The sequence below is a fragment of the Alligator mississippiensis genome, chromosome 4 (genome assembly GCF_030867095.1).
Source record: "Alligator mississippiensis isolate rAllMis1 chromosome 4, rAllMis1, whole genome shotgun sequence".
NCBI lineage: Eukaryota > Metazoa > Chordata > Crocodylia > Alligatoridae > Alligator > Alligator mississippiensis.
Genome location: NC_081827.1, coordinates 229,181,252 through 229,200,517, shown reverse-complemented (window position 1 = coordinate 229,200,517; position 19,266 = coordinate 229,181,252). Strand labels below are relative to the sequence as shown.

The following is a 19,266-nucleotide window of genomic DNA, read 5'->3' as shown; positions in this document are numbered from 1 at the left end:
AGTCAGTAAGCTAACCGCACCTTGTGCATCTACAGATGCATCACAAGCAGGTCCAGGGAAGTGATCCTTCCCCTCTGTGCAGCATTGGTCAGGCCACAGTTGGAGTACTGTGTCCAGTTCTGGGTGCTGCACTTCAAGAGGGATGTGGCTAGCATTGAGAGGGTCCAGAGGAGTGCCACCCACATGGTCAAGGGGCAGCGGGGCAGGCCCTACAAAGACAGGCTAAAGGGCCTGAACCTATTCAGCCTCCACAAGAGAAGGCTAAGAGTGGATCTGGTGGCTGTTTACAAACTCACCAGGGGGGACCAGCAGAAATTGGAGGCAGCTCTGTTCCCCCAGGCACCACTCAGGGTTACTAGGAATAATGTCCACAAATTGTAGAGAGAAGGTTCGGGCTGGACATCAGAAGACATTACTTTACAGTTAGGGCTACCAGGCTCTGGAATGGGCTCCCAAGTGAGGTGGTGCTCTCTCCTACCTTGAGGGTCTTCAAGAAGAGGCTGGACAAATATTTGGCTGGGGTGATATGACCTTGGCACCCGTTCCTGCAGGGGGTTGGACCTGATGATCTGTTTAGGTCCCTTCCAACCCTAAGCACTATGATACTATAAACTTAAACAATCCGGGCAAAAATCTGGAATCTACTGAAAAAACAGATAATTCTTTTAAATAAATCTGTGCCATTCTTTAGTAAAGGGAATCGATCCTGTTGGATTAGTAAGTAAGATTTTTTTTCCCTAAACTTTCCAAAATTATTACAGAAGAACAGTGTGGGTGGTGGGTGTTCTGGAATTCTTGTTACTATCAGTTGGCAAGAACAAAATGGAGGACACTGTTGTAATTATTACAGCTCATACAAAGAAATTTGAAAGACCGTTGTGTGATTTCTGATTTAGCATATGTATCTCTAGTGGGAGCAGATTTTGTGTGTTAATTTCTAGTTTTGCAATTAATTGCTGAAAGTAGGGCTACATAGTAGTTGATCAGAAAGGGTACTGTGGATGAGAGATTTATTAGGCAAAATTGAGGGGCTTTTTTTCCCTAGTTGAAGTATTTTGGGATTTTTGTTTCATATGAGACCAGCTTCTTGAGAAGGCCATGTTTCAGTGTAAAGGAATGTGAGATGTCCTGAAATAACTTCTGTTTTGAAGATACTTCTCCAGGAAAAAAAACAACTTAAGTGCAAAAGTCTGCAATGTAGTTTTCTTGGGATATGCATGTTAAGTAGTAGGGCCAAACCTGACGAGGGCAAGGTCTTCATCGTCACCTAGTAGTGAGACTCCAGCAACCACTTCGCGAAGATCCCACTGCGCATGGACTGGCGCTTCCTCCACCACGTCTGCCTCAACTGCCTACCTCTGAATGGGGCCGTCCGCTTCGTCCACCAGGACAAGAGGTGCCGACGGTGCGGCTACATGGCAGAGACCCTCCCCCATGTGCTGTGTGGCTGCATGCCAAAGCCTGGCAGCTCTGCCACAACACTGTCCAGGAATGCCTGGTGAGGGCCATCCTGGCCATAGTGGGGGAGATCTCCGTGAACTGCATCGTCCTGGGCTGCGAGAGCCAGATGCACTCCAAAGTTGTTATCGTGAACGAAGAGGCCAAAAAGATCGTGATAATGGATGTGACCATCCCTTTCAAGGACTGGCATCAAGACTTCACCAATGCCTGGGCTTGCAAGTAGGAGAGGTACACCCCGCTGGCCAACTTCCTGAGGGGCCACAGCTATGACATGACAGTTGATGTGCTCATCGTGGGAACACTCGAAGCCTGGAATCCTAGCAATGAGAGCATCCTGCGTGCCTGCTGCGTCTCCTGCCACTACGCCAAGCTGATGTGCTGCCTCATGGTGTCCGACACGATCTGCTGGTTTCATAACATCTATGTGGAGCACATCACGGGCCACCTCAATGTAAGAGCACAGTACATCGACCCGCCAGACTGATTGCCACCGGACCAGACCCAGAGGAGACCACCTGAACCCCCCTCTGCACCTGATGGACTTTGAGAGGAATCATCAACAACAGACCACCCCGCACCACCTGAAGAGGACCCCCACAATGACACTCTGTATGGACTGAGAAACTCTTTTCAACCTACTTCCTCCACCATTGCGGACCATTGTATGGGTCTATATGTATCTACCCTCCTTATCTCTCGGTGTCGTGAGCCCCCAACCCCCAGGCTTAGTTGGCTAACATTTGTATTTTCTGTAACCTAGTTCTGCTCCCTTCCCCACCCCCATCCCTCCTATGTTGGTCCCTCGCTCAGGCGATCTGTATTTCCCTACTGACTTTGTCATCTTTTTGGGTTCATAACTGTTAACATCTACTAATACAATTCAATTCTTTCTGGTTCAAATACAGTTAATAATTCACATTTACATTCTGAGCTTAGTTAACAAGTTTGTCGATACTTGAGCCAAAGTAGAATTTAGCTTGTTCCTACATAGATTAATTACTTGGGCATACTATCAAAATAAAAACTAATGATTACTTTTCGTAGTTAACATGAGGTAGATAGATTGACTACTCAGAGAACTGATCTGTTGAATAGTTGGCCAGATTCATGTGGTTTTTCTGTTCACAGTAGCACTTAAAAACACAGACAACTTTGATTATTATGCAGTATTCAGAAATGTTTTGTATTAATACTATAATTCGCTATCAGCTTTTATCACCAGAACTATCCCGAGTTGACAGCTCATCTAGTTTGTTGTCCAATTCAAGGTATTCCAAGTCCCTCCTTCAACCATATCCCAGCATGGCACTTGTAGTCTTCTGGGGCGTCTTTTCCAGGTTCCTGGAATATTTTAGCATAGGCTAAAGGTCATTCTACTTCAGTAATTTGCATCCAATTGCAGTCCATGAATATTTGAGTTACAGAAGCTTTAAGACACAATGCAAAGCCAGTTAGTTTGTTCACTTTTTTCATTGAACAGAAAAGGTTAGTGCACTCACAGCAAAGCCAGGAGCTATAGCATACTGAGTCTTTTTGAGAGACCAATGCATTGTTATAACTGTAAATGGAATTTAATTTGCGGGGCATCAGAATGATCGCATGGTATATAAATTATTTAAATACTAGGTAACTTGCTATTTTGAGCAGAGAGTCTATTTGAAAGGTGGTTCTTTTTCAGAAACTGAAGGACTAGCTGAATCTGTAAACCCTATAAAATGAAGTTATTTCTCCCTAATCATACATCACTGAAATCACTAAGAACTTTGCCAGCCATTTCAGTGAGTAGAAAATATGATGATTGCAGTTAACTTTTATTATAGATTAACAGAAATGTTGACACTACAGATATGAAGTAAAAGAGCAAAGCAAGACTATATTGTTAATTAGTTAAAGTAGGCATACTATAAAAATTTAGTTTTGTCCTAGTTGCCATTTCAATATATTTAATGACTCTGGGCCCCAATCCTGCAATGGATTATGTCAGTAGGGCTCAAACTTGTGGCCCTGCAGGCCAGAAAAGTATCATAGCATTGGTTCATGGGCCAAATTGAGTCCACATGGCCAGACTGGCTCACTGTGGCCTTGACTGACCCCTACATGCTGGGATTGGGGGCCTTGCACTGCTCCCACCCAGCTCCACGTGCTGGGATTGAAGCCTCTGGACTTCACACTGCCTCAGCTGGCCTGGCATGCTAGAATCAGGGCCCTGTGCAGCCCTTCATTTCTGGACCTATGGCACAGGGCTGTGGCTTACAGGGCTCCTCACAAACCCATGAGGAGGCCTACAGGCTGGATGACTTGGCACTGGGGGTCAGATCTGGCCTGTGGGCCAGAAGTTGAGTTCCTTTGGATTACTTAAGTGGACTCCTGGATCCATGCTGAGCTTCACTAATGTGGTCAGTGGTGCCTTACATAGGTGCACTGCCATAGACATACTATACTGCAATTATAGTTTGCAATCCTGCAAGAACAGATGTCATCTAGAGAAATGTGGATAGTTAAAAAAATAAATAAATAAGCTAAATAAAACTCCTTGCATCGTACTTCAGACTCATAGCTGAGCCCTTGACCCAATTACACTCTAACCTCAGAGCTGTCCAGCTTTTAAGCCCCCTGAGGGCAGCACCAGATGAGATACGGGCATCAGGCTGCGTGCTGTGCAAATGTGGCGGGGACCAAAAAACAGCAGCTGAGGGAGTAGGGGCTGGACAGGAGCCTGGGGGCCACAACTTAATCTCTTAGAAGCCAAATGTAGCTTGTGCACAGCCAGTTGGATAGCCCTGATCTAACTGAAGTCAGTGAGGGAATTTCTGTTGACTTCGCTGAGAGTTGGATCTACACTATTTTGAGACAGGGTGGGTCTAATGTAATGAAATGATTGAAGATTAAACTGATTCACCTTTTACAAGAAAGCTATTTCAAATTACTTGATTTCTGAAAAACTGCATCCATTACTAAATTAGGGCCAAAAGAGATTCAGGTTGTAGACAGACAAAAGCACTTTAAAATTATGATGCTTTAGAGATCATCTGCTGTAACCATTTCATCTGTTATTCCATTACACTCCAAGTAGAAGCTAAACCATTGTTATTTTAAACATACATTATTAAGGTTTAAAGTTATAGTGATTTAGCTGCAACATGCTAGTACGGGCAGAAAAGTTGCATTGGTTACACCAGCGTGGTCCCAATTGATCCTTTTAAAATGCTTTATTGTTATATTTGTCCACTGGTTTAGAGCATTGAAGTACTGTATATGTTAAATGGTATTGGAATCAGCAGGATATAACCATGTGCATACAGTTAGACACATACTTGAGAGCTGTGCTCAATTGGAGCTTTTATCAGTATTCTTCTGTTCCGTGTAGCACAGCTAGGAGCAAACTTACCCTTTAACGTTTGTTTTATCAGCAATCTGTTCTCCGAAATAGTGTGGTTACCAGGGATCCAAGTTTTCTATTTGCTGCAGAAAAATGTGGATTTTGCCCTTAATGGAGAAAAATGCAGATTTTGTCTTTTAAAGGATAATCATAGATTTCTCCTTTAAAGGAGAAAAATGTGGGAAACCACAGATATCCTCTTCAAGGCTTGCAGTGTTCTAGCCTGCAAGGGGCTGCTTGGAGCTGGGGGGGGGGGGGGAGTAGCAGGATGTGGGGGTGCCACATACATGTGCATGCACACACATGCATGTAGCAGACAGGCAGCGTGGTGGAGAGCAGCTCCCTCCAGGTAAGTCTGTGGGGGTGAGATGGGGGAGGGGGACACAGGCTATGCACTGCAGAGATGGAGGGGGCACAGGTGATGTGTCTGGGGAACAGGAGGCATAGGTGACATGGTGGGGAGGCCAAGGCAATGCGACAGGGAGGGCATGTGCCCCCCAAGTTTTCTGCACCCACAGCAGGGCACAGGGCTGCAGCAGGGCCAGACCAGCTACAGGCAGGAGCCACCTTTGCGGCCCAGTGGGTGGGACCAGGCACGGGAGAGAGTGCTGTGTCACCAGCCCTGGCAGCAGCAGGGGCACAACTCCTTGCCTTGCCAGGGTGGTGCATTGCTCCTTGCCACATAGGGTCCTGCCCGCTGGGCCATGGAGGTGGCTCCTGCCCAGAGCTGGTCCGGCCCTGCTGCAGCCCTGCACCCCACTGTGTGTACGGAAATCTCGGGGGGGCATCTGCCCCTCCTGCCACATCACCTATGTGCTCCCTGCCCTCCTCATATGTCACCTGTGCCCACACCCACTCCCTTTATCACATGCTAGGGGTGCTGTGGGCTGTGAGTGAGACACACCAGCAGGGCCGGGGGGGCGGGGGAGTGGGGAGGGGCGAGTGTGGGTCAGGTGTGAAAGGCCACCGGCAGGGCCAGGAGACTGTGGGTCAGGAGTGCGGGGCTGGGGGGAGGGGGCTGTGGCTTGGGAGTGAGGGGCAATGATGGCATGGGCAAGAGCCAAGCACTAGTGTATCAGGGCTGCTCAGTGCCACAAAATAGTGGGGTGGGTATGGGGAACAGCTGGACCCACATCCTGGTGAGCATAGGGGGTAAGGCAAGCTCTGATTTTCTACGATAAAAAAATGAAATGAAATGCCAAAATGTATAGGTATTTAACATTTATTTTATAATAATGATTGAGGCACTGGTAGACTTCCAAATTGCTTTAAAATTATAAATATATCAGTAAAACGTTGTGTTCAACTGATACCTGTGTGTGTGTGTGTGTGTAGTGACATTTCATTTTAATAGTGTAAAAACATGGATTTTGTGAGTTTTTATAATCAGAATTTAGGATTCTTTATCAGAGAATTTAAGATTTTTAAACAGAGAAAACCAAGATCCCTGGTGGTTACTTTGGTCAGCCAGTTTCTCTTTTATGTTAAATTCAAGGTTAACAATGTCTATATTCCATAGGACATTTTCATATAACTTTAAATTCTAAGTAAATCAAAATTATGTCCCAACATACTTTGAATTTTTTACTTGATTTTTAACATGTTGTGACTATGGATGTTTATAGATTACTCTTGTTGAAGAAAATAAAAGAATAAGACATGAATGTTAACAAGCAGCAGTTTTTGCTTATGTTTGCTTGTGAACCAGTTTTTTGTTAAAACTTGAAGTTGCGGTTTCAAGATGTCTCTTGTCAAAGTTCTGACTAAACATTTTTATTTTCCAAAGTTGTTTAGAAAAGAGTTTAATTCTTTAATCTGCTGTCTGTTTATTTAATGTTTCTTAATATGTTCTTTAACATACTAAGTAGTTAGTAATGGTATTGCATTGGGCACTCTAACTATGGATTTCCTGAAATTGGTGCATAAAAAACCAGAACCACTATGCTGAATTAACCCTGTTTTCTGCATCTTGTATAGACAATTGCTCTTCTCTTATGTGGGTTGGTGTTCTTCAGACTTACTGTTTTAATGGAAAAATGTAAAAAATTAATCATATATAAACAATGCTTAGTTTGTATCTAAAATAAATTAAATGAAAGAAGAAAAAGCCCATGGTTAATTGTATTAAACTCAACCTGACCTGTTATCCTATTTGTCTTCTCAGATTCTCATTGAGAATGTCGATTATTGGATGTATAAGAGTTGGAGAGCATATTGTTTACAGTGAAGATCTTTTAAAATCTGCTTTTTAGACAGCAACGGTAAGTTGAAATTCATATATATATAGTGTGTGTGTAAACATGCATGCAAACATAAATTATGTTAGGTTGGGGGTTTTTTTTGGTTGGTTGATTTGGTTTTGTTTCAAAGCTAAGCAAGAAAAGGGCAGTACCAAAAGTTAGGAAGACCAATTTAACTCCTCAGAAGTGTGAAAGTCCATAATACAATTTATTAACAACTTAAAAAATAAGCGATATGGAAGCAGAGACTGAGGGGTTCTCTCCTTTTGGTTTGAAAAATGTGAATTCATATTCAATTAGCCTTCCCTCTGTCTTGCAGTTTTCTACAGCAGCCATCACTGCAATGTGTGCAACTCATCAAAAACAATATGTTATATTAGAATATGAAGGGTAGCCATCGGAGGTTTTATTATGGTGTTTGGACTAAGGAAAGAAGAAATTGTAAACAAATATGCAAGGTAAAATATAGTGGTCAGTTTTCTTACGGCTTAGGGTATTTTTTGGATTTTAGTTGTGTAATTCATTTTAATTGGAGGCATGCCTCTAAAGCACAGCTTGTGATCTACCTTTTATTTACTCTAATGTCTATGGACTCTACTAATCAAAATAAGTGTCGTGTCCTCAGGAGATGTTCTGTCCATTATACTTGGTATATGGAATAAGTACTGAAAACTTTATATTCTACTTCAGCCTGAACAGTTAAGCTGCTTTTAGATAATAAAAGTAGATCTGATTTTTTCCTGTTTGATTCTTCTTGTTTTTACATTTGATCTATGACAATATATGGAATTTACTGAAGATAGTGTTGAAAAGTATTAATAGTACACTTTATTGGTAAGCAATCAAAACATTCTTATTAGGGCTGTCAAACTATTAAAAAAATTCATCGTGATTAGTTGTATGATAAAAAAAATCACAATCGTGATTTAAATTACACAGCTAAAAATCAAAATTATGCACAGAAAAACTCAAATTTTGCAAAATTATGCAGGTACGTTTGTATGGTTGTGGGGTGGATGTGGGGTATTTGTGGAAATTTGTGAGGGTGTGGAGGGCTGCGGGTGTGTATGTGGGGTTTGGAGCTTGGAAAGGGGGGGTCCTGTATGACCTGGCAGGGTGCAGGGTACTATGGATCAGGAGTGAGGGGCAACAGGGGTGCTGTGACTTGGGAGTGAGGGGTAGACACTCACACACCGCGCCAAGCAGGTAAGACTGTGGAGAAGGGGAGGAGAGGGGGCAGATCGAGGTTCCCATGGTGAGGGAGTGGGGTAGGAGCTAGAGTAAATGGGGCCCCAGAGCCAGGGCAGGTCATGGAACAGAGCCATGGGTGGCTTGGCCAGGTGTAGGTGAGGCACAGATCCTGCTGCATGCACCCCCAGATTTATACATAGGGTAGAGGCAGGCTGTGGGCTTGGGGCTCTGCACCCTGCTGCCATTGCCCTGGGAGCTACACAATGCCATGCTGTGCCTCCCGCTGCTGGGCGGGCAGGGAACACATGGCACAGCCAGCACACAGTTCCTGGGGCAAAGGCAGCAGGGCACGGAAAGCCCTAGCTCACCTCCACCCTGCACACAAATCCGAGAGGCACATGCCCCCTGTGCCTCCCCCAGGGGTGTGTGCAGTGGTATGAGCTGCACCCCTTATGCCCTTGGACGAGCTGCTCCTACCTCACTCCCTCCCTCACCATGGGGGCCGCAATCTACCCCCTTGCCCCTTCCCTCCCCCACATCCCTTCTCCCTCACAGACTTACCTGCCTGGTGATGCTCTACACACCACCCAGGCTGCATTCCTGGCCACGAGCAGGCTGTGGCTGCAGCTGCTCCTCTGTCTGTGACTTTTCACCTGACCCCTAAGCCCCCCTGCTGCAGCAACCCGGAGCCCACGTCCGTGCTGCTCTGCAGTCCTCTGCGCTGCCACTGTTGCCACTCTGGGCAGCCTGGTGACAGTATTGGAGCAGAGCCCAGGTATGGGCTCTGAAACCACATGTGCAATTAATGTGTTAAAAAAAATTAACATGAACACCGATTAACATGTTAATCACACATGCTAACTGCGATTAATTGACAGCCTTAATTCTTATAATTGATTTCTAATGAGCTAGATTTAATTGACTTGCAATTAAATGCATGTCTTTCTAATTCTGTAGAAATTGCATGCAGTACCTCATTCTTGGGCCCAACTTCTTAAATATAGTAATAAAGTATCAAGTTTCAATTTTATACTCTTTCATCATTATTACAGTTACCAAATAAGTTCTGATTTAAAAAAAAAAAGTGACTGTGTGACAGTCCTCAGTTAAATTTTTTTAAAGAATAAAATATCTTTGCCAAGCACTTCTCCCTCCGTAACCCCACTCCATGAAGATCTGAGCATCTCCCAAAATCTCTCATTGGAAGAGTAAATTAATAGTCCAGTAAAGTAACCAAATTATCCTCGTGTTTTAAATTATGAGACACGGGAGGACATTGAGGATGAATGGAAGAAAACAAGCATCTGGCCAGGTGTTCTCTGCTCTCTGCTGAAGTATAGTTCTGTTCTGAAAAGGAAATATTTAAAAATTGCATCTTTCTCAGCAGATCTTCTCCCTTTGTATCTAGATATTACTCAGTCACACATGCTTGCTCCAGTGATGAAAATATTTTACTACTCTTGACCCCCAGTAAAAACCCCGATCTGGGAAAGTGCACTGGAATTTTTTTCTGGTTCATGCAGCAACCCAAGTATTCAGTTCCAGTTTATGAACTACTTGTTTAACCTCTTTATCTTCAAACTACAGCATCAGTTTCAATTTTCCAAACCCAGTGATGGCAGCTGCTGTAACTGAGGGCATAATTTGAAGGTAGTAGAGCACTAGAAGCTGAAAGAATTTGACCTGTAGAATCTTGAATTGTGGAATACGTAAGCCAGAAAGAATGCGGCTCAGCTTTCAGACTCCAGACTGACTAGCAGTGAGACAGAAAACATATGTTGCTTTTAAACTGGGAAAACTGATGCAGAAATCAGTGAAACAGGTTACATTATTTTCCCTAAATCAGTTTCTCCAGTAAAGCTGCATGTTAAGTAGTTAAAGGGTAAGTTATCTACAAGTCCAAAACATGATTTGCCAGTGTGGTATTCCAGTATTAAGTAAAATGTTCCTTCACAACCTCCAAAAGTATGAGACCTAAGATAGTCATTTTTCATCCCACTTATTCTACCTACCTTCCCAACAAGAGCCATGTTTCTCTCGATCTTATTTGATTGTCACTCCATTACTGCCATAGAAAAAGAGACCAAGTAAGGACCAGTACTGTCATACTTAGTATAACATTGTATTGCCTATAGATCACTTGACAGAGCCCTTTATTGGTTTATAATTTCTTTATGAATGTTACAATTTGAAGCTTTGGTGGGAGGGTATTTTTATTTCGTAAAAAAAAAGAGATTTTTAAAGTTTAATAACTTCCACATCTATGTGCAGATAGGAGTATACTTGTTTAAAGTATATGTTCTTAGGATGGGTACTTGTAAACTCTAGTAAGTGAGTTCACTGTAATTCAGTCCTCCACTCTCTCCTTGGCTGAATAAAAGTAATATAATACTGGCCTGACTGCAGTTTTAGCTGTTTGTTTTCTTTCTGATAATACATTTCAGGTTGCAAATAAGTGTATATTATTTCATGCGAATTAACTTTCTGTGGTAAATTTCCATCCTTCATTGTAAAATTGTCTGGGCTATGCTGTGGTGGTTCTTCATTTAATTTCCATGAAAAAACTAATATAACAAAACATGACTCCAATGTAAAATTTGTTTGTGTAGTATTTCTGATCTATATGTGTATACTGTCTATAGATTACATAAGTAATACTTTACATGAGTAGTCTATAGAAAGTTATTTTTAGGTACGTTTTTGTCCTGATATTTACAAAGCTACTTGAAATTGATACTTTCTTTTATTTTAGGTATTTTAATTCTTACTAGTCTTCAGGTATCCATCAGACATTTCATACATTTTCCGTCATTTTGGTAAATATTTATACATCTAGTCAAAGCTTGATAGCTGGACAGTCCTTCACCAAAACAGACTGCATATACACAGGAACCTTCCTAGGTGTACAATGTGCAGTCAGTTTGAGTAAAATACATTTGTACATGTAAGTAAAATACTCCAAACTTCCATTAGCTAGAAACTGTTTTTCATTATCAGAAATTGCACCATCCTGTAGAACGCAATTAAAGTTGTTTCTTTCTCAAACATTCATTTTGCCTACATGTTGTGAAAGTAAACCACAAAGCTATTTCATTTTACACACAGTGACATTTGAAGAGGCATCTTACATTTGTTAAATATTTTATAATCGATGCCAAGTAATAATGATATCCTTGCCTAGCATAAAAAGAGACCATATAGTTCTTTCATGTTACAAAAAACAAGGCAGATTTGTTTGCTGTTTTTTCAGTTCCTCTGTAAAACCTGCGTTGGTTGTGATGTTTGAATAACTATGGTCTGAGGTTTACTAGACAAGTAGCAAGCTGAGACTTCTGATTTGTTTGCTTTGTATTTCCTCATTTTCTTAGCCTCTCCCATTGGTCTCTTTCTCCTGTTGTATTGTGTCTAACACCTAGAATGCCTGCTCTCACAAGCAAAATTTTCATTTTGTTTGTAACTTAAGAGTTTGTAACTTTTCCAAATACCTGTAGTTAGGTCTGTTTCAAGATGGAATGAACACTTCAAGATTTCCTTCCAGGTTATGCCATGGTCAGGTGAAACTTCATCTCTCTTTGTCAAGCTAATCATATTTTACTTCATACCAAGTTTGCTTTTATTTGAAATATCTAAACACAAATGTGCTTGTTCCAAATAGTGTTGAGTCATGCAAGCTAAGTATAATATTTGCTTAAATTGGCAGTCTTATATTTTTGGCAAAAAAATTAATCAGTTTTTAGTGCTGAATGCTTTTCATTGTTTTTTAGAACTTTTTTCATTGCTTATTCTGCATTTGGAGGCTATAGTCTCTGGTGCACTCTTTTTCATGTGCAGTGCAAGACTTTATGCAGCGCAGCACAATGAAAGCTGATCTATTTAGTGGAAAGTTTGTCCAGCTTGGCAAACTGATTTTTTGTTTTGCATTGTTTGGGCATCCCTGATCTGTCAGGGAAGATTGCATTTTATAAATCAGTGTTTCTTGACCTTGCTAGACTCAAGGCACCCCTTGAAAAATGGCAGCTCTAAGTTTTCACTCACTTTTTGACTACAGAAATATAATAAATAAATTATTGTTACAGAGAGCTCAAAAGACTGCAATAGGTCAGCGTGTTTTAACACTGTGGATTCCTGTTTGAAATCTCTTAATTTATCTTATGAATCATGTTTGCATAGCTAACAGTACTAACTTCGTGTGGTACCCTTGAAAGGATCTCAAGGCACCTCTTGATGCCTTGACATAATGGTTGAGATCACTGTTGCAGGTCTTTACCTATGCAATAAAAATTGTGAATTTTTTCAACTTACAATTTAAAAAACTAGATTTTGGAGTGGCCAGCTCGGGACAGGGCTGACAAAGCATCAAGGCTGGGACTGACCCAATTTCACATTAGTAGAAAAGTAATTGATACATCGTTATACTTTCTCAGCTTTTTCTAGTCCTTGTTTTATTGTAAAGGTGCAAAACTTACTCTAGTATTGTTCATGTACAGGGTAGATTTATTTTAAATCAAATCTATTTTAAATCACTGGCCAGGGAGCCTTGATTTAATCGCTGTTTTTTACAACAAGTGCATTCTTATTGTTTTGATATGCTCTATTCATTTAACTTCTTGAAACTTTGCACTTTGAGAGAGGTAAGGGCTTGACTCTTTGTACACAAATGTGCAGAGAGACGATAGGATAGGTAATTTCTATATACTGCTGTTAACAAGAATATTATCTCTAGAGACACAGTTTGAGAAATGAAACTAAGCATCACAGGACATGTGTACACATGAATTTACACATGCCTAAACTTAATGCGCCTTAGTCTAAGATACAGTAAGGCAATTTAGGTGCATGCCTACAGGTGCATGCCTTAAGGCTCCTTAATGCGGCTCACTGGGCCAGTGTGTTTGCAGCATCCTGGACATCTCCTTGCACACACAGCCGCACCAGGGCATGTGGGGAGTGGGCAGGTGCCACACTGGGAAAGTGGCCAGGGGCAGTGCAAACAATGAGCGCATTCCTGGTCGGGGAGCACAGAGAAAGGTGCAGGGTGTGCCCACGGGCTTCAGGGTCTGGCAGTGGCACATGCGGAGCTGGGGCCATTGGATTGCAGCCAGAGGCAGTTCGGCTTCAAGTGAACAGAAAGTATGCCCAAGCCCCCAGGCAATGTCTAGTGACCTTGAGGCAGCTGCACCCAGTGCTGGGCCTGGCCATGTACCAAGCAAGCTACCCGCCAGTGTCCCAAAGCCCACAGCAGCATAGCCAGGTGGTACAACCCAGTGGCAGCTGAGAGGGGTGGGAGCCTCCAGTCCCTCGGATATTGTTGGCGGCCTCGCCTCAGCTCTGACCCCCTCCCCATGTTCCTGCCTGCACAGTGTAAGTTGAGAGTGGGCCAGAGGACCAAGAAGCAGCAGCAGTGGATGCTATTCTCCAAGGTGCTGGAGTTGGAGCCTGGAGCTGGAGCGGCGGTTCCGGCAGCAGTGATACCTGTCGGTGTGCCGACCAACTTGGGACTCCAAATCAGTCAGCACACCGACAGGTACTGCTGCTGTCTGGAACTGCTGCTCCAGTGTCTGCACCTTGGCAAATAGCACCCACCACTGCTGCTGCTTGGCGGCAGAAGTGAGGTATTTTCTTGGCAGTGCCCAGCAGTGGCGACTTTCCACAGGTATCAAATTTAGGTGCAGTTAGCTGTAAATCGCCATTTTTAAGGCACATTAAGGGGGTACACATGTAGACCTGCACCCTTAATGTTCTTTAAAAATGGCGATTTTAGGCTAATCATGCCTAGAAGAGGCATGGGTAGACATACTCATAGAGATGCTTTTAATGGGATCTTCTAGACTGAGCACTGAGTCTCATTAGGTAGAGTGGTTTTCTTTAATCTTTACTAAGCTATAGAGGAGCCTCTGGGAACCCCATAGGATTGGGCCCCTAATATAGTCCATGGCCTGTTGTGACCTATTTATAAAACATTTCTAAAAAAGGTTACATGAATATATTGTCTCAAATGGTGTATAATTAGAAGTTATAATCCCTATGATCCCCATCATTCTATGAGCATATCTTTGAGCTTTAACGTAACTTAAATTAAAGCTATTTTTATATAGGTTATTTTAAAGCATCTTAACAAAAAAAATACAATTTAAATAAAAAAATTATTTAAATAAAAAGACTTCAATTTTTTAAATTTTTTTTTCATTGTTGATTTTTATCCACTCTGTTCACATATATTGCCCTATGTAATAGTCTGTATTATCTGTCTGAGTTACTCAGAGGCCTCGTTTACTAGCTGTTGGATCCACCCAGGCAGCCTTGACTTAATCTTATATCCTTGACAATTTTGTAAGAGGAATGCAAATGAGAAAAGGTAAAAGAGTGTGAAACATATATAGCTGAACTTCATGGCCCAGCTGTCAGATATATAAAAGAAGGACAGAAACAATGGTAGTGTATTAGAGGAGAGACCAAGGTAAGAAAGGAATAAATGCAAATATTTTAGTTAAACCTCAGACCTGGAGAATTTTTTTTTGTTGAAGATTGTAAGTAAACACTAAAGAAAGAAACATGATACAGACTATTCCTATGCTTCTACCAAGGGAGAAAACATTTTGTTGGCCTGTTGTTTACCCTACATGGGAAGGTTTGAATATTTTGTTTGTTTGGGTATAGGTTTTTCAAACCACAGCCTCTCTGCGTAACCTGTTCCAATGTTTTACTACCCTCCTAGTGAGAGAGTTTTTCCCGATATCTAACCTAAATTTCCCTTGCTGCAACTTAAGACCATTTTTTCTTGTTCTGTCATTTGCCACCACTGAGAACAATCTAGCTCCATCCTCTTTGGACCCCCACTCCAGGTAGTTGAAGGCTGCTATTGAATCCCCTCTCATTCTTCTCTTCTCCAGACTAAGCCCAGTTCCCTCATCCTGTCTTCAGAAGTCATGTGCTCTAGCCCCCTTACCATTTTCATTGCCCTCTGCTAGACTTACTTGCTCCAATTTGTCCACATCCTTTCTGTAGTAGGGGCCCAAAACTGAACACAGTACTCCAGATGTGGCCTCACCAGCACTGAATAGAGAGGAATAATTACTTCCCTTAATCTGCTGGAAACACTCCTACCAGTTTATACCATTAGCCTTCTTGGCAAGAAGGGCATGCTATTGGCTCATTCAGCTTATTGTTCACTGTAACCCCTAGATCCTTTTCTGCAGAGCTGGTACCGAGACAGTCAGCCCCCAGCCTGCACTGCGTCTTGGGATCATTCCATCCAGGACTTTGCACTTGTCCTTATTGAACAGCATGAGATTTCTTTTGGTCCAATATTCCAATATTGGAACTCTAATCTGGAGGTCTCTCTGAATCATAGCCCTACCCTCCAGCATATCTACTACTCACCCCAGCTTGGTGTCATCTGCAGACTTGCTACCAGGTTGTTGATGAAGATACTAAATAAAACCGGCTCCAGGACCAACCACTGGTGCACTCCACTTTATACCGGCTGCCAACTAGACACTAAGCCACTGATTACTGTCCTTTGAGCCCAATGATCCAGCCAGTTTTCTGTCCACCTTACAGTCCATTCGTTCAGCCCATTATTCCTTAACTTGCCTAAGAGAATGTTGTGAAAGACCATATCAAAAACCTTGGTAATATCAAGGTATACCTATTCAGCACTATATGTGCCCATATGGTTCCTCCTCTAAGGAGCTGATACTCTAAATAATATATATTAGTACACATGCTAAAAACCTCATATATTAGAATATCATTACTATAGTTGCAAAGTCTCTAACATTCACAATTTAGATAAGGTGGTACTGTTTCATTTCACGTTACTTTTGCAACTTTAATTCAGCATCCTTATACAGATATTCTATGATACAATCTTTAATTATATGATCGGTTTTTTTGGCCTGCAGTATTCTTGTCATGGTTTGTGCACTGCATGGATAGGCTCAATGAATGAGCAGCTCCTTAAATATTTTACTTTTTGTCCGTATTTACTATGTGTCCTTAGGCCTTGTATTACACCCTATTCAGGCCTTAGAAACATAGAATCTTAGAAAATTATGGTTGGAAGGAACCTCAGAAGGTCATTTACTCCAACCCCTGGTGACGCATCAGGGAAATGGGTGGGCACACAAATCTGTTAGTTGATTTTATGTATAGAAAGCAAGGAAAATCCAGGGCTGCAGGGTAGGGTTTGTCATGTGCATACCCATACACAGGTGGCCGACAATACAGCCAGGCAGCCTGGTAGGATCAGCTCCAGCAGCTACACGCGGATAAGTCTATGGAATGGGGAGGGGCGGGTTGGAGAGCCAGGGCTTGGGGACTGTCTCTGCACCATCTGAGCTAGTGGCTGAGCTCTGGTGAGCCTGAACTAGCCCTTCACCATGGGGGGGAAGGGGAAGGTCCCCAATGGCAAGGGGGGGGGTCCAGGGATGCCAGAACTTGGCACATGGCCCTGATGGCATGGGGTCAGTCTGGGCCATCAGGGACCAAGTTCTGGCAAGTTCAGACCAGCCTTGCACCATTGGGCAGGGGCCAAGTTCGGGAAAGCTCCACACACTGCACTCTACCCCACATAACCCCAAACACACCCCCACCATGGTTTTCTTCATGTATAGCTCTCTCTTTGTACAGTCTCCATCTGCTATTACATAGTAACATAAAACATGATATTAAAAGTAACTCTAGAATAGAAATCAAAACTTTTTTGTCTATTGAGTACCTGCCTAGAACCCCACTGCATACCAACAGAACCTTTAAATTGTGCCCTTCCACTTTCAACAGTCACCAGTTGCTTATGAGCAGGACCATCCCCAACTATATCATCCTAGCCATGGCTTTGTCTAGCCAGGTCTTAAAAACCTCCAAGGGTGGAGATTCCACCACCTCTCTGGGTAACCTGTTCCAGTTCTTTACTTACCCTCCTAGTGAGAGTTTTTCCTAATATCAAACCTAAACTTCCCTTGCTGCAACTTGAAACCATTGTTCCATGTTCTGTCATCTGCCACTGCTGAGAACAGTCCAGCTCCATCCTCTTTTGAACCACCCTTCAGGTAGTTGAAGGCTACTATTAAATCCCCTCTCAATCTTCTCTTCTCTAGACTAAATAAGCCCTGTTCCCTCAGCCTCTCCTCAGAAGTCATGTGCTCTAGCCCCCTCACCATTTTCATTGTCGTCCACTGGACTCTCTCCAATTTGTCCACATCCTTTTTGTAGTGGGGGGCCCAAAACTGGACACAGTACTCCAGATGCGACTTCACCAGTGCCAAATAAAGGGGAAGAATCACTTTCCTCCATCTGCCAGCAGCAGTCCTACTAATGTAGCCCAGTTAATCTTCTTTGCTACAAGGGCACACTCTTGGCTCATATTTAGCTTACTGTCCACTGTAACCCTTTTAAGACCTTTTATGCAGAGCTGCTGCTTAGCCAGCCACTCTTCTGCCTGTACCATTGCATGGGATTGTTCCATCCTAAATGCAGGACTTGCATTTGTCCTTATTGAACCTCATGAGATTTCTTTAGGCGTGGTGTCATCTGCCAATTTGCTGAGGGTGAACTCCAATCCCATATTCCAGCTTGTTGATGAAGATATTGAAACTGGCCCCACAGCTCTGGGGCCAGTTGGGGCACTCCACTTGATATTGGCTGCCAACTAGACACCAAGTTACTACCTTTTGAGCCCAATGATACAGCTAGCTTTCTGTCTACCTTACAACTTACAGGTCCATTCATCTGACCCATACTTCCTTAGCTTTCTTTCAAGAATGTTTTGGGGGACCATACCAAAAGCCTTGCTAAAGTAAAGGTATATTATGTCCACTGTTGTCCCTGCTTCCACAGTCAGTCATCTCATTATAGAAGGCTATCAGGTTGGTTAGGCATGACTTGCCTTTGGTGAATCCAGGCTGATTATTCCTGATCACCTTCTCTTCCAAGTGGTCTTGCCCTGAGGAGGAAAATATTAAAAAGGGCTTTACCATGAAGCTTATCACTATAGATACTCAGAAATGTTCTGACAAAATGAGGTTTTATTGAAAAATGCTGTTTTATGTTAATAGGATTGCAGCAAAGTAAGGCCTCCTGCTCAACGCAAGATCATCCGTGACTTAAACTATACTAGCCAAACCCAAAATGTCCTGTCACATTTCTTGATGGCTTGCATGATGGGTTACTGGAGGTATTCAGGATTGCGGTGTCCATACAGTTTGGACATTTTTCCGATGTAAACTGATCAAGATCCATGGCAGGACTTTCAGGACTTTTCAGTTTTCCTGCACTGGAGCTATGAGATACCATCTCCATGGCTGAATGTAGGAATCTGGAAACCTGAGACCTCTTGACGTTTCCAACATCCACAGTTTCAAACAATCCTGGTATGTGGATTGTTTGGAGATCTTGGGTCTTCCAGACTTCCTGCCCACTCGGACAGCCTGGGGAGCCAGAGAGCTTGGGGAAATGGAAGTCCTGGAGTCCCTACCAGGGCTCTAGACCCTTGAAGCCCTTATAATTGCTGAGTGTCAGTTGCCATGCTTGAGTTTCACATGGCTATTCAGGAGCAGGAAGCATTGAAACTGACTAATATATCAATTTTGGTGAGTGACCAGGTTCCCAGGAGTATGATTTCTTTAGGAAATGTGTTAATTTGATGTTTTCTGATTTTGCATCTTTAATAATAATCTTTTAATTTAGATTGTATACATTTTGTCACTTGGCTGTTTTAAATAGAAACCCATCTGCAGGGGATCCCCAGAACTTAAAGTTTTTCCCCACTGCCCTGCTAGGCTGAGATTGCCCTGTGATAGGTCCTATTCTAGCACTTCAGTTCATCTGCCTTTAGATCAGACTTTACAGCTGCAGTGGGGGATCTCTGCTGAACCCAAGTGACCCTATGGTCCCCACTTAAGTTTGGCTATCTCTAGAAAGAGTATTGTTTTTCTAATCCAAGTAATTTTTCCAAGATGCCAGAAATAATCTCTGAAGTTCTGTCTTGTAGCTTTA

The 19,266-nt window shown here is 42.6% G+C and overlaps 1 protein-coding gene across 8 annotated transcripts in view; it reads left to right on the top strand.

Annotated features, from left to right (window-relative positions):
- MBD5 (methyl-CpG binding domain protein 5) overlaps window positions 1-19,266 on the top strand; it is a 290,901-nt gene that overhangs the window by 95,693 nt on the left and 175,942 nt on the right. For 6 of the 8 annotated variants that reach the window (XM_019480375.2, XM_019480376.2, XM_059727392.1 and 3 more), the window contains one exon: window positions 7,005-7,101. The gene's annotated coding sequence lies outside the window, so the exon portion shown is untranslated. Of the gene's footprint in view, window positions 1-7,004; window positions 7,102-7,399; window positions 7,539-19,266 lie in introns of all 8 variants that reach the window. The other 2 variants (XM_019480374.2, XM_019480373.2) reach the window with 1 other exon arrangement.